At 51.3% G+C, this 17556-nt stretch overlaps 1 protein-coding gene across 1 annotated transcript in view; it reads right to left on the bottom strand.

Moving 5' to 3' along the window:
• The window catches only part of GRIP2 (glutamate receptor interacting protein 2), a 279830-nt gene that overhangs the window by 116088 nt on the left and 146186 nt on the right, over nt 1-17556 (bottom strand). The gene's annotated exons all lie outside the window — the stretch shown is intronic.

Here is a 17556-nt window from a genome sequence, read left to right as displayed (position 1 = left end):
CCGTAGTTTGGAGCAGAGATGAGCATGTAGCTGGGGTGACGGGATATGCGCGGGGGCAGGAAGTGGGGCAGGGAGATGCTGCGAGAGGTGCCGTAGTTTGGAACAGAGATGAGCATGTAGCTGGGGTGATGGGATATGTGTGGGGGGTGGGAAGTGGGGCAGGGAGATGCTGTGAGAGGTGCCGTAGTTTGGAACAGAGATGAGCATGTAGCTGGGGTGATGGGATATACGCTGAGTGGGAAGTGGGGCAGGGGGATGCCGCGAGAGGTGCTGTAGTTTGGAGCAGAGATGAGCATGTAGCTGGGTGATGGGATATGCGTGGGGGTTGGAAGTGGGGCAGGGAGATGCTGCGAGAGGTGCCGTAGTTTGGAACAGAGATGAGCATGTAGCTGGGGTGATGGGATATGCGCGGGGGGCGGGAAGTGGGGCAGGGAGATGCTGTGAGAGGTGCTGTAGTTTGGAGCAGAGATGAGCATGTAGCTGGGTGATGGGATATGCGCGGAGTGGGAAGTGGGGCAGGGAGATGCTGCGAGAGGTGCCGTAGTTTGGAGCAGAGATGAGCATGTAGCTGGGTGATGGGATATGCGTGGGGGTGGGAAGTGGGGCAGGGAGATGCCGCGAGAGGTGCCGTAGTTTGGAGCAGAGATGAGCATGTAGCTGGGGTGACGGGATATGTGTGGGGGTTGGAAGTGGGGCAGGGAGATGCTGCGAGAGGTGCTGTAGTTTGGAGCAGAGATGAGCATGTAGCTGGGGTGACGGGATATGCCCGGGGGTGGGAAGTGGGGCAGGGAGATGCTGCGAGAGGTGCCGTAGTTTGGAGCAGAGATGAGCATATAGCTGGGGTGATAAGATATGTGCTGGGTGTGGGAAGTGGGGCAGGGAGATGCTGGGAGAAGTGCCGTAGTTTGGAGCAGAGATGAGCATATAGCTGGGGTGACGGGATATGTGCGGGGGGCAGGAAGTGGGGCAGGGAGATGCTGTGAGAGGTGCCGTAGTTTGGAGCAGAGATGAGCATGTAGCTGGGGTGACGGGATATGTGTGGGGGGTGGGAAGTGGGGCAGGGAGATGCTGCGAGAGGTGCCGTAGTTTGGAACAGAGATGAGCATGTAGCTGGGGTGACGGGATATGTGCGGGGGGCAGGAAGTGGGGCAGGGAGATGCTGTGAGAGGTGCCGTAGTTTGGAGCAGAGATGAGCATGTAGCTGGGGTGACGGGATATGTGTGGGGGGTGGGAAGTGGGGCAGGGAGATGCTGCGAGAGGTGCCGTAGTTTGGAGCAGAGATGAGCATGTAGCTGGGGTGACGGGATATGCGCGGGGGCAGGAAGTGGGGCAGGGAGATGCTGTGAGAGGTGCCGTAGTTTGGAACAGAGATGAGCATGTAGCTGGGGTGATGGGATATGCGCGGAGTGGGAAGTGGGGCAGGGGGATGCCGCGAGAGGTGCTGTAGTTTGGAGCAGAGATGAGCATGTAGCTGGGTGATGGGATATGCGCGGGGGCAGGAAGTGGGGCAGGGAGATGCTGTGAGAGGTGCCGTAGTTTGGAACAGAGATGAGCATGTAGCTGGGGTGATGGGATATGCGTGGGGGTTGGAAGTGGGGCAGGGAGATGCTGTGAGAGGTGCCGTAGTTTGGAACAGAGATGAGCATGTAGCTGGGGTGATGGGATATACGCTGAGTGGGAAGTGGGGCAGGGGGATGCCGCGAGAGGTGCTGTAGTTTGGAGCAGAGATGAGCATGTAGCTGGGTGATGGGATATGCGTGGGGGTTGGAAGTGGGGCAGGGAGATGCTGCGAGAGGTGCCGTAGTTTGGAACAGAGATGAGCATGTAGCTGGGGTGATGGGATATGCTCGGAGTGGGAAGTGGGGCAGGGAGATGCTGCGAGAGGTGCCGTAGTTTGGAGCAGAGATGAGCATGTAGCTGGGTGATGGGATATGCGTGGGGGTGGGAAGTGGGGCAGGGAGATGCCGCGAGAGGTGCCGTAGTTTGGAGCAGAGATGAGCATGTAGCTGGGGTGACGGGATATGCCCGGGGGTGGGAAGTGGGGCAGGGAGATGCTGCGAGAGGTGCCGTAGTTTGGAGCAGAGATGAGCATGTAGCTGGGGTGACGGAATATGTGCTGGGGGTGGGAAGTGGGGCAGGGAGATGCTGGGAGAAGTGCCGTAGTTTGGAGCAGAGATGAGCATATAGCTGGGGTGACGGGATATGTGCGGGGGGCAGGAAGTGGGGCAGGGAGATGCTGCGAGAGGTGCCGTAGTTTGGAACAGAGATGAGCATGTAGCTGGGGTGACGGGATATGTGCGGGGGGCAGGAAGTGGGGCAGGGAGATGCTGTGAGAGGTGCCGTAGTTTGGAACAGAGATGAGCATGTAGCTGGGGTGACGGGATATGTGTGGGGGGTGGGAAGTGGGGCAGGGAGATGCCGCGAGAGGTGCCGTAGTTTGCAGCAGAGATGAGCATATAGCTGGGGTGATGGGATATGCGCGGGGGGCAGGAAGTGGGGCAGGGAGATGCTGTGAGAGGTGCCGTAGTTTGGAACAGAGATGAGCATGTTGCTGGGGTGACGGGATATGCGCGGGGGGCAGGAAGTGGGGCAGGGAGATGCTGCGAGAGATGCTGTAGTTTGGAGCAGAGATTAGCATGTAGCTGGGGTGACGGGATATGTGTGGGGGGGTGGGAAGTGGGGCAGGGAGATGCTGCGAGAGGTGCCGTAGTTTGGAACAGAGATAAGCATGTAGCTGGGGTGATGGGATATGCACGGGGGGCAGGAAGTGGGGCAGGGGGATGCCGCGAGAGGTGCCGTAGTTTGGAACAGAGATGAGCATGTAGCTGGGGTGACGGGATATGCGCGGGGTGGGAAGTGGGGGAGGGAGATGCTGTGAGAGGTGCTGTAGTTTGGAGCAGAGATGAGCATGTAGCTGGGGTAATAAGATATGTGCTGGGGGTGGGAAGTGGGGCAGGGAGATGCTGTGAGAGGTGCCGTAGTTTGGAACAGAGATGAGCATGTAGCTGGGGTGACGGGATATGCGCGGGGGGCAGGAAGTGGGGCAGGGAGATGCTGTGAGAGGTGCCGTAGTTTGGAACAGAGATGAGCATGTAGCTGGGGTGACGGGATATGAGCGGGGGGCAGGAAGTGGGGAGGGAGATGCTGAGAGGTGCCGTAGTTTGGAGCAGAGATGAGCATGTAGCTGGGGTGACGGGATATGCGCGGGGGTGGGAAGTGGGGCAGGGAGATGCTGCGAGAGGTGCTGTAGTTTGGAGCAGAGATGAGCATGTAGCTGGGGTGATAAGATATGTGCTGGGGGTGGGAAGTGGGGCAGGGAGATGCTGCGAGAGGTGCTGTAGTTTGGAGCAGAGATGAGCATGTAGCTGGGGTGACGGGATATGTGTGGGGGGCAGGAAGTGGGGCAGGGGGATGCCGCGAGAGGTGCCGTAGTTTGGAACAGAGATGAGCATGTAGCTGGGGTGACGGGATATGCGCGGGGTGGGAAGTGGGGGAGGGAGATGCTGTGAGAGGTGCCGTAGTTTGGAACAGAGATGAGCATGTAGCTGGGGTGACGGGATATGCGCGGGGTGGGAAGTGGGGGAGGGAGATGCTGTGAGAGGTGCCGTAGTTTGGAGCAGAGATGAGCATGTAGCTGGGTGATGGGATATGCACAGGGGGCAGGAAGTGGGCCAGGGAGATGCTGAGAGGTGCCGTAGTTTGGAACAGAGATGAGCATGTAGCTGGGGTGACGGGATATGCGCGGGTGGGAAGTGGGGCAGGGAGATGCTGCGAGAGGTGCTGTAGTTTGGAGCAGAGATGAGCATGTAGCTGGGGTGACGGGATATGCGCGGGGCTGGAAGTGGGGCAGGGAGATGCTGCGAGAGTTGATGTAGTTGGGGTGATGGGATATGCGCTGGGGGGGGGGGGGGAGTTGGGCAGGGAGATGCCGTGAGAGGTGCCGTAGTTTGGAACAGAGATGAGCATGTAGCTGGGGGGACAGGATATATGTGGGGGGTGGGAAGTGGGGCAGGAATATGCTGCGAGAATTGATGTAGCTGGGGTGATGGGATATGCGCTGGGGGGTGTCGTATGCTCATCAGGGTACCTTTCATTCACAAGCAATATCTCCTAATCCATCCCTTATTGAACGCTTGTAGCCTTTACTGAAGTGTTTAGGCCCTATTTATCAGACAACATTTGAAGCATATTGGGGGATACAGGTATTTCAGGTGTCACCCCAATGTACCATCTCCATATCTGCTGCAGTCACACCATTTCTGACAGTAAGCGCAGGGGCCTGTGACGCTGTCAGAATTACTAAGCTCTGTAATGTGAAGTAGTTTGGCCCTGACAGCTGATGTCATCTGAAGATGATGTTATTCTAGCAGAACCCTTCCTGGCAATGGCTGCCACACATGTAAGATCAGTTGACCATGCATACGCTGTAGCACTTTTTATTATTATTTATTACCAGTTATTTATATAGCGCATACATATTCCGCAGCGCTGTACAGAGAATATTTGAACATTCACATCAGTCCCTGCCCCAGTGGAGCTTACAATCTATATGGGTGCGGTATAACACATCGACAGTCGGGATTCCGAGTGCCCGGACTCAGACAGCGGGGGGAGCACAATGAAGGCCACACTTTGCGGGCACAGTGTCTCGCTGCGCTCACCACCTATTTTATTCTCCCTCTATGGGGGTCGTGAACCCCCAGGAGGGAGAATACCCGCTGCCCGTGTGTCGGCTTTTAGCAGTCGGGATTCCGATGTCGGGATAATGACTGTTGGAATCCCGACTGCAGGTGAGTCCTCCGGCACCCATCTATATTCCCTACCACATGTACACGCACACATACATTGTAGGGTTAATTTTGTTGGAAGCCAATTGACCTACCAGTATATTTTTGGATTGTTGGAGGTAACCGGAGTACCCGGAGGAAACCCACGCAAGTACGGAGAGAATATACAAACTCCGCACAGTTACGGTCATGGTGGGTATGACCCATGATCACCTCATTGCTATGAGGCAGTAATGCTAACCATTGAACCACACCTGCTGCCTCTGAGTGTCCTGCAAAGCAGTATCAGTGTCATTCCTTCTTAGGGCATAGTTGCCGATTTTTTAGCTGCCCCCTCCGGGAGAGGGAAGCCAGCTCAGTGAAGCAGGTGGGTGGGGCGAGCGCTGGGAGGAAAATGGAGAGTTTGGGGTGGAGCCATGGATGGGCTGCCCTATTGGGGTCGTGTCTAGAGTGATTCCGTCATTTTAGCCACGACCACCACCGTGAAATGCGGGTATTCAGGCAATGCACTGCGGGATTGCGTAATTTCACCTGCGGATCCCCCTCGCAGAGGAGCGCTTCGCAGGAGATGGAGGGCAATGCGGGAGGGTTGCCCCCCTTTCTGGGGGGCCGGGAGGGGAACCCTCCCAGCCATTCCGGGAGGGTAGGCAACCCTGTCTTAGGGTGATCCATTAGTCCTTGTGTCAATACTTCCAGACTTCTGACACCATGCAAATCACCACAGGACTCAGGAGAGCAGCAGAAGTGTGACTTTACCCCCTGCCTCATCCTGAATTATTGCTGCAGAGGGACTTCCTGTATAATAAGTAGAGGGCAGTGATGCAACTTCCTGCCCTCCACGTTAAAGCAACACAGCTTACATCTACAGGTTTCCTCTGAGTACTGGGGTTTCACTCCCACAATCCAAAACAGATATCCTCTGTAAAGTGCTACATAACGGAGGTCATTCATGGGTGTCACCATCTGCCCTGAGAGTATGCGCGGGTCAACTTGCCCCATATTCACCAGGATCTTCAACAAATCACTGGAGCTACACAAGGTTCCCTCCTGCCTCAAACGCTCCACTATTGTTCCGGTCCCCAAGAAATCCACTATTACAAATCTGAACGACTACCGGCCGATAGCTCTGACGTCTGTGATCATGAAAACATTTGAGCGCCTGGTACTGAACCACCTGAAAGCTGTGACTGGCCACCAGCTAGACCCCTCCAGTTCACCTACCGATCGAATAGATGCGTTGAGGACACGGTCAACCTGGGCCTGCACTACATTCTGCAGCACCTGGATATGCCTGGTACCTATGCAAGGGTCTTGTTTGTCAACTTCAGCTCGGCTTTCAACACAATCATCCCCAACATCCTCCACCCCAAACTAACTACTCCGCCTAGGAGTCCCTGAGGCTACATGTTCTTGGATTGTGGACTTTCTAAATGATAGAAAACAAGTTGTGAAAGCGGGGGAATTCACCTCCCAAGTGTGGTCCATCAGCACAGGAGCCCCCCAGGGCTGTGTACTCTCACCCCTGTTCTTCTCCCTGTACACCAACGACTGCACCTCAGAGATGCAATCAGTAAAGATAATCAAATTCGCCGATGGCACTTCCGTTATTGGCTTCAACAAGGATGGGGACGAATCAGCCTACAGACAAGAAGTGGATTGATTGGCCCGGTGGTGCAGCAGCAAAGATCTAGAGCTCAACCCACTCTAAACCGTTGAGATGGTAGTGGACTTTAGGAAGAAGGCTGTTGGTGTTCCTCCGCTAACAATTGCTGACAGTGTGGTGTCACTAGAGGACTCCTTCAAGTTCCTAGGAACCGCAATCTCCCGGGACCTTAAATGGGGGCCCAACACTGATACTTTTGTTGGAAAAGCGCAGCAGAGGTTGTTCTTCCTTAGGCAACTGAGGAAGTTCAACATCACACAGAAGCTTTTGCTCCTCTTCTACTCCGCAATTGTGGAGTCTGTACTCTGCTCCTCAATACTGGTCTGGTGCGGCTCCGCCAGCAAGAGACAAATGCAGACTCCAAAAGGTGGTCAGGACTGCAGAGAAGATAATTGGGACGGATCTTCCCTCTGTCCAGGACATAGATAGTCAAGGACCAACTACATCCTGGCCATGGCTTGTTTAAATTGCTGCCATCAGGCAGACACTACAGGGCCATTCCCACCAGGTCCACCAGAAGCCTAAAAAGTTTCTTCCCTCAAGCGGTTCACCTGTTGACACGTGAACTCATGAACACCTCACTGTCTAAATAGTCTTTTTGCTAACAGAATGACACTGCACAACAGGTAGCAGGCTTTGTGTCTGTAGTTCCTGTGTAAAGGTAAGGAGCCCCTGCAGCAAGGATGGCTTTCCTGGGCTGCAGGGCTCAAGGAGCCCAGCACTGGGGCACAATAACAAAGTAAAAACACATATTGTAAATGATATGTGCAGGCACTGAGCTGGGACTACCAGGGGTGCCGAGAGAGGGGGGGAGCAGGTACAATTTACCCGGGCCCAGGCCTGTCAGGGGGGCCCTGGTCTGGACACACAGGTTTTTTTTATTTGGTGGCAAGTACCCCCAACATGATCCATTCCATTATGTACAAAATGCTCTGTTCCTGGACTTCCCTGCCAGTGGTAGTTACAGAGGTTGGACTCCTGCACAGTCCAAAATTCAAAGAGGGGCAGTCACATCAACTGCCAGTGAGTCCAGGACAGTGATGCTTGGGGTGGCAGTATATATGACCCCCCCTTTTTGAATATTGGACTGTGCTGCACGCTCACATCTGTAACTGCCACTGGCAGGGAAGTCCAGGAACAGAGCATTTTGTAAATAATGGAATGGGCCATGTTGGAGGGTATGTGTAAATCCTTTGCAAAGAGCATGTAACCCCTGGCAGAGCATGTTAACCCCTGGCAGAGCATGTAAATCAGGGCAGACAGGTTAATCCCTGGCAGAGAATGATAACCCCTGGCAGAGCATGTTAACCCCTTAATATGCAATGAGCATTACGGTGTGTGGCATAACGTGTAATGAGCAATATGGCATGTGGTATAATATGTAATGGGTGTGTGACATATGTAATAGGCATTACAGTGTAAACTGTTGGACGTGTAACCACCTTGGAAGCAGTGGCGTAACAACGGGTCCGTAGAGTGTGTACGGGAGCTCCGTCCGTGGGGGCCCCAGGAAGTTGTTGTACTGGGGCCCAGGATTTCTCTTGGCGGCCCTGGGGACTACATGTCCCATGCTGCAGTGCTGCAGGAGGATGAAGCCTGTGCTTGAAACAGGCTTAAGATAATGTATAAAGTGTACAATGTATTTAAAATGTGTTGTGTGGCTTTTGGAGCCTGTGCAGTGCACAGGCTCAGTGTGTACAGAGTAACACATGTGTGCTTTAAATGTATTTTAAAGGAAAAGTGCACTTACTTACTGCTGAGTCTTTTGCCCTTATTCAGATCTGATCGCAGTACAAATTTGTTCTCAAAATGGGCAAAACCATATGCACTGCAGGTGGGGCAGATGTAAAATGGGTACTTGTGTATTTTGGCGGCGCGCATCGCATACCATAAGGCATCCGATGGTATGCGATGCGACGCGATATCGCGCGATACTGTACAATGTCATACAATTTTAAAATCGTATGACATTGTACATGGCATACAATGCCATACAATGCGATGCGATTAAACATTGTATAAGCACCCTAATGGGTGCTTACAATGTGAAATGCACCCCCCCCCCCCCACTATAAACGTGAACCCAAAGCATGGCGAGCGCAGCGAGCCCACGGGGGGCGGCGGTACGCGTCCTCCGACCTTTTCATACCCCCACTATCCACGTCGGCGTGGAGTTGAGAATAGAAAGTGTGGCGAGCGCAGCGAGCCACCGTTCCCGAAGCGTGGCGAGTGCAGCGAGCCCCGCGAGGGGACGCGGATACCTGTGAAGCCCGCGAGGGGACTCCGATACCTGTGAAGGTATCCGCGTCCCCTCGCCACGCTTCGGGCTCGGTGGCTTGCTGCGCTCGCCACACTTTCTATTCTCAACTCCACGCCGGCGTGGATAGTGGGGGTATGAAAAGGTCGGAGGACGCGTACCGCCGCCGTTTGCCACACTTCGGGTTCACGTTTATAGTGGGGGGGGGGGGGGGGGGGTGGCGTGGGGGTGCATTTCACATTGTAAGCACCCATTAGGGTGCTTAAAAGCACCCATTATGGTGCTTATACGATCTTTCATCGCATAGGGGGCAAAAATCGCATCGCATGCCATGCTATGCGACGCGATGAAAACATCGCGCGATGCACATCGGGGGCGCCGCTATAATACACAAGTACCGAAAAATGTATAGAGAGAGTTAGATTTGTGTGAGCTATTTTGTTTCTGTGCAGGGTAAATACTGGCTGCATTATTTTTAAACTCCAATTTAGATTTCAGTTTCAACACACATCACCCAAAATGTAACTCTCTCTGCACATGTGACATCTGCCCCACCTGCAATGCCCATTTTGAGAACAAATTTGTACTGCGATCAGATCTGAATAAGGGCCTTTATCCCAAAAGCGGAATACTTTCCCAGACAGCCTGCAAGCTGAGATCTGTAGGGATGGTAGCAGGGAACATCAGCTTTCTAACAAGCTGAGTGGTTCCTTGGAGCGCCATGGGGCTCCTCGACAGTGGGCAGGAGACCCGGGCAGGGGATCAGGGCTGCCCATCTCTGGAGCTCCCGTCTGGGCTAGAGGTGTTCAGCTGGTCCCCTGGCAGGCTACTGGAAGCAGGGCAGGTGACAGGGGGGTCAAAGGGGACACCTGTACCGGGCCTCAAGCTTGTGAGGGGCCCCAAGGTTCTGAGGGGCTCAGGGGCTGTAAGCGTGGCTGCGGCAGTGCAGTGCCTAGCAATGGTTAATAAAGGCACCTCTCTGGTTCCTGTAAGGGTACTTTCTCGGACCCTCCTCAGGAATTAGTGAATATTAATTATGTTTCTTTTGTAACAATAAAAAAAACACATTCAATACGCCGTATACTAAAAATGTTCTGCTCAAGGGGGCGGGGTTAGGGGGGCCTGCCAGAGATCAGTGTACCAGGCCCCAAAATTTCTGTTGCCGGCCCTGCCTGGAAGTATGTTTTGGAGGGAAACCTTCCCCCTAGCAGACAGACCGGCACCTGGGAGGTACCTGGCCCCCAGGTGGGCTGTGGCTCAGAGGAGTAACCACTCCCCTCTGTCCATAGAGGTCAATGCAGACCGTAGATGTGCCCAATGAATGCTCATCTCTGGCACTTAAGATGATTGGTTGGAGACCACAGGGCGGGCTTACCCCCTGTGGTAATGTGTGTTGGAGTAGCATAAAAGGATTGCTGCTGCACTGTGCAAAGTTGTACTTCTGCCTGTATCTGAATGCTGTAACATCTGTATGCTGGGCCTCCTATAGGATAGGAGAGGGTCCTTTTAAGTTCTTATATTTGAGCAAATAAAACATCTTCTGCCTCAAGACGACCGCTTTCATCTTGCGACCAACAGAATTACTGCAATAATTCCGTTCTCCGGCTGTTCTGGGACAAGGGTCCTCCAAGTTCCGCTCTGCCAGCTACCGAAGCAGAGGTCTGGTTCCTGACCAGGGGGGAACCAACAACACCAGTCAGGGGGGTGTCAGCAGCATATCAATGCATACATCCCAGCAGGGACGTGCAGTCAGGGGAGGCAGGGGAGGCAGTGCCTCCCCTGTCATTAATGACAAACATAATAAAATAATATAAAGAAAATACTTATGACACATATTATGTGTCATAAGTATATGCTTTATATCATCCTATTCATTTTTACACCATGCTTTTCTTTTTTAAATTGATTTCGGAGGCACTGGGAGCAGTGCCGCCGGCTATCAATGTTAAGGTTCCAGAGGAGGAGGCGGGCAGGGGGCGGGGCCAAGGAGCAGGCTGAAAAATCCCATTAAAAAAACCTGTATAGGCGGCACCTATAGCGGTGCCTCAGTGACAGGGGGTGCTTTCTGCCTATATTAGATCATGCCCCTGTCACTGAGGCACCGCTATGATTGGTGTCACTCTGCTGCCAGTCAGCGCAGCAGAAGAAATCCAGCTGCTCCCTCCGCACCGCACCCCCCCTCCCCAGCCTTCCCCACACTTCGGGACCAAGACCCTCTCTGCACCCTAGGGACCCCACCCCACCCCTCTCCTTCCCTACCCGGCGGTTGCACCCTACCGACCCCACCGACCCTCTCCTTCCCTACCCGGCGGCTGCACCCTACCGACCCCGCACCGCTCCCCGCCCCCCCCCCCCTCTCCTTCCCTACCCGGCGGCTGCACAGACGGACACACCGGCTCCTTCCCGGCGGGTGCGCGATAGACTTTGCATGCACCTTCCTCTCCGGCCGGATCTCTGCACCCCAGCTCCGTCCACGCTCTCAACCCCGTAGACGCCATGCCCGGAGCCTGAGGGTAAGTGGTAGCCCCAGGGCAGGGACAAGGCATGCGGGAGACTAAGAGGCGGGGAGGCAGTAGCTGAGGGGATGCAGGTGCCAGGCGCCCCATGTCTGCAAGTTTGATCCCCGCTGCTGCTGAGTGAGAGCCCGGGAGCAGTCAGTGTGGATAGATGTAAGGTGCATTATGTGTGGGCATTTAATCATTTGGGGCATAAGTGTACTGTGCATTATGTGTGGGCATTAATCATGTGGGGCATGAGTGTACTGTGCATTATGTGTGGGCATTAATCATGTGGGGCATAAGTGTACTGTCCATTATGTATGGGCATTAATCATGTGTGGGCATAAGTGTATGGTGCATTATGTGTGGGCATTAATCATGTGGGGCATAAGTGTACTGTCCATTATGTATGGGCATTAATCATGTGTGGGCATAAGTGTATGGTGCATTATGTGTGGGCATTAATCATGTGTGGCATATGTGTACTGTGCATTATGTGTGGGCATTAATCATGTGGGGCAAATGTGTACTGTGCATTATGTGTGGGCATTAATCATGTGGGGCATATGTGTACGGTGCATTATGTGTATATGGGAATTAATCATGTGGGGCATATGTGTACGGTGCATTATGTGTATATGGGCATTAATCATGTGGGGCATATGTGTACGGTGCATTGTGTGTATATGGGCATTAATCATGTGGGGCATAAGTGTACGGTGCATTATGTGTGGGCATTAATCATCTGGGGCATAAGTGTACGGTGCATTATGTGTGGGCATTAATCATGTGGGGCATATGTGTACGGTGCATTATGTGTATATGGAGTTTGAGCGCAGTGGCAGGTGCAGGATATGCAGCTGCTATGGCACCCTTGATGTTTGTAGGACCTGCTCGCCACACTTTATACAATCAACTCCTCCCCTGCACCAAGTCATTCTGCTGCCAGTGCCTCACCAACCACTGTCCTCACCGCACGTCACTGCATCCCAGCAACCTGACCATCGAATGATTTCTCTCGCGCTCACAGATCTAAGATTCTCTCTGGTGTCTTAGATATGCAGTGCCTCTATATGGGAAGAGAGTGACCAGTTGAATCTGGTGACTTCAGCTGCCCCGCCCCCGCATCACCGGTGAATTTCAATAAGAACGCACCCCGGCTGCACTGCTGCGTGCGAACGAGCCGGCGAATACACAATTTCGCCACACCCGCTCGCACAAAGCGGCCGCACATGTGCATAAATGCCCTCCAAACATCATTACCTTGGGTGAACACGCAGGGGAGCGAAGGAAGTAGAATAAGGGCCAATATGTGTGACCTGTATAAATAACTGTGGCTAAATACATTCTCTAACAGAGCAAATACAAAGGGCCTTATTTTGGTTCACTCTTTCTGACAAAATCCTTCTTAGATGGACAAAACCATGTGCACTGCAGGTGGGGCAGATGTAACATGTGCAGAGAGAGTTAGATGTGGGTGGGGTTTTACTTCAAAGTGAGATCTATATTTGCAGTGTAAAAATAAAGCAGCCAGTATTTACCCTGCACAGAAACAAAATAACTCACCCAAATCTAATTCTCTCTGCACATGTTACATCTGCCCCCCTGTATTTTGTCAGAAAGAGTGAACCAAAATAAGGCCCAAAGAGACAGCTGAAGTGCCCCATATGGATTAGTTGGCTCATTAATCAGCGACAGGGCCTTATAGGATTCTGAAACTCTTAAGCCCCATACACATTAAGTGATATTTTAAATGATAATGCTGGTTTCAGCCATTCTAAGTGATATCGTTTGTAATATCGTCTAGAGTGTACGCTCAATATCGGTAACGTTGCGCCCTTAACCATGTCCTCCGTAGTATCTCGGTGATCAGGGCACCACCTTTCCACCTGGAAGGTTAACTGACCCCTGACAAAAATGAACCCTATAAACATACTTACCAACTTGCATTATGGGTTAAACCCTTATAGTGGATTGCGCAGTGCAGAGCCAGTGCCCGAACTCTGGAGGAGCTTAGAGTGAAATTCATTTCTCCTTAGCACAATCGTGGAATCTTTCCTGAGCTGCCAATCGTCTGCTCTGTGATTCGCCTGTTTGAAGTTGCGGCAGGCTGATAATCTTCCCTCACTTATCTGATGTCTCACTGCCTGCTAGAGCCTGGAAGATGTATCATCGTACATACACAGACCAGCCTTCTGCATGACCCACGGGAGATGGGAAGGGAGGGTCCCCGTGAACCTACCTAACCAGCATTATGGCTGCGTATAACGCGAAGGCTGGGAGAGAGTAGCAGAGAGGTTGCGAGCTGTAAAGTTAAAAGGGTTCTGTAGAAACGTGTTAGCGAAAGGGAATATGTCAAATATGAGGGCTCATAGGTTTTACCCATCGATGGTCACCCCTGCTTTACAACACAGTAGGTTGTGGGCCAATAAGAGCTTGGGGTGGAGCTTCACAGGAGTGTCAGAGGCGGAGCTAAACTCTGCATCCCGGCAAGATATAAAAGAAAGAAAAAATCCTTGTTTGTGCACCATCGATGGTGGCAAACCATCTGGGTCTCCCCTATCGATGGCAAAAGCATTCAACATTCATCATAGACCATTGATGATTTTGAATCAATGATGGTTATCCCTACATGTTACGCATCCAAACAGAGTCTGGCTGTCATCTTCTAGAAGGTGCTAGACAAATAATTACTAAGACCTGATTGGTTGACGTCAGCAAAATTTCCACTTCTAATCTCGGCCTCCACTCAACGAATGAGGAAACTTTTGTGCCCAATCACAGTACTCTAGGATCCACATTTGCACCCTGTGTAATTGCCGGTAGTTAATAAGAAGCCCTACTTTTGTATAATGTTTGTGCTGGGTATTTTCAGCTTCAGTTCTCCGCACCCATAGATGAAATTAGCCAAATATTACTGAACAGCTTCCGTTTAATGCTCGGGGATAAGCTTTAACTTTATAATCCCAGGAGGAAAAAAATGGAATTTAAATTTCAAGCTGATGTAACGGTTTCCAGAGTTTCAGCTGAAATAATAAATTCAAACATCCGGAGAAGAAATGAAAGCAGTTTTGCCTCTGGGAAACGTTTATGATATTACATAGGGCAGAGATAATTCACAACACGCCTGTATCGTATTAGTAACACGGGTGAGGTCAGGTCCCGGAGCCAGAGCTAGCTGCAAACAAGCCGAGGATCCGTCCGTGTTGGATTATTACCGAAGGGAAACAGTGTTCAAATTCCAACACTGTGGATAGCAATGAACTACAAATCCCATCACGGCTAGCTGATCCGCGGATGTTCAGCTCAACAACAGACACTGTGCAAATAGGTTTTCAGGCTAAGCTGCTCAGCGTTAGAACTGTAAGCCCGTTTATGTACAGTATCTTCCCATAAGATATATATTTTTTTTAATAGAGATTTTAGCACACACAATAATATTCCTGCCGCAATGCTTGTCGGCGCCGTTGTACGATGATAAACCTCCCTTCACCTTCCATGTCTGCGCGCATATTATATAATGGTTCTGCAGTATGGGCGGCTATCGTACGCACATCGGTCAATGTCTTCTTACTGAGCATGCGTCTGAGTCGCGGTGCGAGTGATGTGCGATATCGATCGCACTGAGTAATCAGTCCCAGAGGCCAGGATGTACTAACATTGCGGTGTGCATCCCAAAACACATAATTATACCAATAACATATGCACTAACATATGCGATTTGTATCACAAAGGACATCTGTCCCGATACGAGCCGCCCATTATGATTCGCTGCAGTCCCTGGAAACTTGAAAGCTTGGGATTGGATTCTAAGATGGTTAAATGTATAAGATCTTGGTTGCAGGACAGAAAACAGGGAGTTGTAGTAAATGGAGTACAGTCAAAGGAGGTAAAGGTTACAAGTGGAGTACCCCAGGGATCTGTACTTGGACCGGTGCTTTTTAATATCTTCATTGGTGATATTTAAAATGGAATTGAGGGTAAAATGTGCCTTTTTGCAGATGACACAAAGGTATGCAACAGGGTAGACACACCAGGAGGGGTAAAACAAATGATTGATGATCTAGGTAGATTAGAGGAATGGTCAAGAGAATGGCAACTACAGTTTAATGCCAAAAAAATGCAAAATCATGCACTTGGGTCTCAGAAATCCAAAGACTCAATCAGGGGCAAACGCAGGATTTTCAGAAGGGGGTTTCCAGAGGGGCGGAGCAAAGCACGGAGATGGACACTTATATGCCGGGTCAGTCAAAGTATTATAGATAGACCAAATTTATATAAATAATAATAAAATAAATATATATATTAACATACAGGGGCAGCCACAGCAGTGTAGACCCCTGGGCATAGCAATGTATTGGGGCCCCTACCAATCCTCCAGCGGTAGGGGTGGGGGAAGCTTTGATGTCCCACGGGTGGTAGGGGGTATTATATCAATCGCTCAGCATGTAGGGGCTGGATCAGTAATTTCCACTAATTACCCCTTTACTGCACAGATGGTGGGAGAAGGGGACACTGGGCTGAATGAAGGGGCCCTGATACATAACTTCCAGGGTGGTAGAGAATGTTTAATACGCAGAGGAGGGGTGTATAGTGGAGTGGGCTTATTATTCATAATTTTCTGGTTGGAGGACAGCTTGCTTGACTGCAGATATCTCCAGTTCCCAGAAATAGATTTCCTAGATTTTAATGGAATTAAAAACTAGATAATCCCACCTACCAAATGGTATTGGACACTAGGAGATCAGAGTTCAGGAGGCAGAGCAATCTGCCAATGAGTATATCAAACTACATACTAGGTGTGTGGAGATGGAGCAGTAACCAGCAGCTGGAAGGCTGATATCTCTGGTTCTGGGAATAGTAGAGACAAGCTTCTAGTGTCCATTAAAGGGGGAGAGTCCCAGCTTTTGGATTATACCCTAAAAAAAACTCTAAGTCAGAGAGAACCTGAAATATCTGACTGGGAAGAGCAATTAACAGGCTTGGATGGGGACCACTGCTTTGAAGTCAGATAACTCCGGTTCCCAAGGGCCGATTTTTAAATTTCTTGTACCCATGGAAAGAGGGGACCCTCAGTTTCAGACTAGGGTCCTTAGACTCCTGGGGGGGTTTCTGGGTATTTAGAAACCCCCCCCCTGCGTGCGCTATTGTCAATATAGTATAAATGGCACTATAATGGAAACTACTGAGGAAGAGAGGGATCTAGGTGTCACTATTTCAGGGGACTTAAAAGCAGATAGGCAATGTAACAAAGCAATGAAGAAGGCAAGTCAGATGCTTGGTTGCATAGGGAGAGGTATCAGCAGTAGAAATAAAGAAGTAATAATGCCACTGTATAGGTCATTGGTACGACCTCACCTAGAGTATTGTGTTCAGTTCTGGAGGCCATATCTCCAGAAGGATATAAATACATTAGAGACTGTACAAAGAAGGGCAACTAAAATGGTGCATGGCCTACATCACAAAACGTACCAGGAAAGACTAAAAGATCTTAATATGTATACTTTGGAGCAGAGAAGGGAAAGGGGGGACATGATAGAAACTTTCACATATATCAAGGGCTTTAACAAGGTACAGGTGGGAGACATTCTTCACAGGAAGAGGAGCAACAGAACACGAGGACATGCACTGACACTAGGGGGAGGAAGGTACAGGTGGGAGACATTAGTCACAGGAAGAGGAGCAGCAGAACACGAGGACATGCACTGACACTAGGGGGAGGAAGGTACAGGTGGGAGACCTTATTCACAGGAAGAGGAGCAGCTGAACACGAGGACATGCACTGACACTAGGGGGAGGAAGGTACAGGTGGGAGACATTAGTCACAGGAAGAGGAGCAGCAGAACACAGGGACATGCACTGACACTAGAGGGAGGAAGGTACAGGTGGGAGACATTCTTCACAGGAAGAGGAGCAGCTGAACACGAGGACATGCACTGACACTAGGGGGAGGAAGGTACAGGTGGGAGACCTTATTCACAGGAAGAGGAGCAGCTGAACACGAGGACATGCACTGACACTAGGGGGAGGAAGGTACAGGTGGGAGACATTAGTCACAGGAAGAGGAGCAGCAGAACACAGGGACATGCACTGACACTAGAGGGAGGAAGGTACAGGTGGGAGACATTCTTCACAGGAAGAGGAGCAGCAGAACACGAGGACATGCACCGACACTAGGGGGAGGAAGGTACAGGGGGGAGACATTAGTCACAGGAAGAGGAGCAGCAGAACACAGGGACATGCACTGACACTAGAGGGAGGAAGGTACAGGTGGGAGACATTCTTCACAGGAAGAGGAGCAGCAGAACACGAGGACATGCACCGACACTAGGGGGAGGAAGGTACAGGGGG

This window comes from Crinia signifera, chromosome 8 (genome assembly GCF_055691185.1).
Source record: "Crinia signifera chromosome 8, ASM5569118v1, whole genome shotgun sequence".
NCBI classification, from domain to species: Eukaryota; Metazoa; Chordata; class Amphibia; order Anura; family Myobatrachidae; genus Crinia; species Crinia signifera.
Note: the sequence above shows the minus strand (reverse complement) of the source record. Positions and strands in the feature narration are given on the sequence as shown.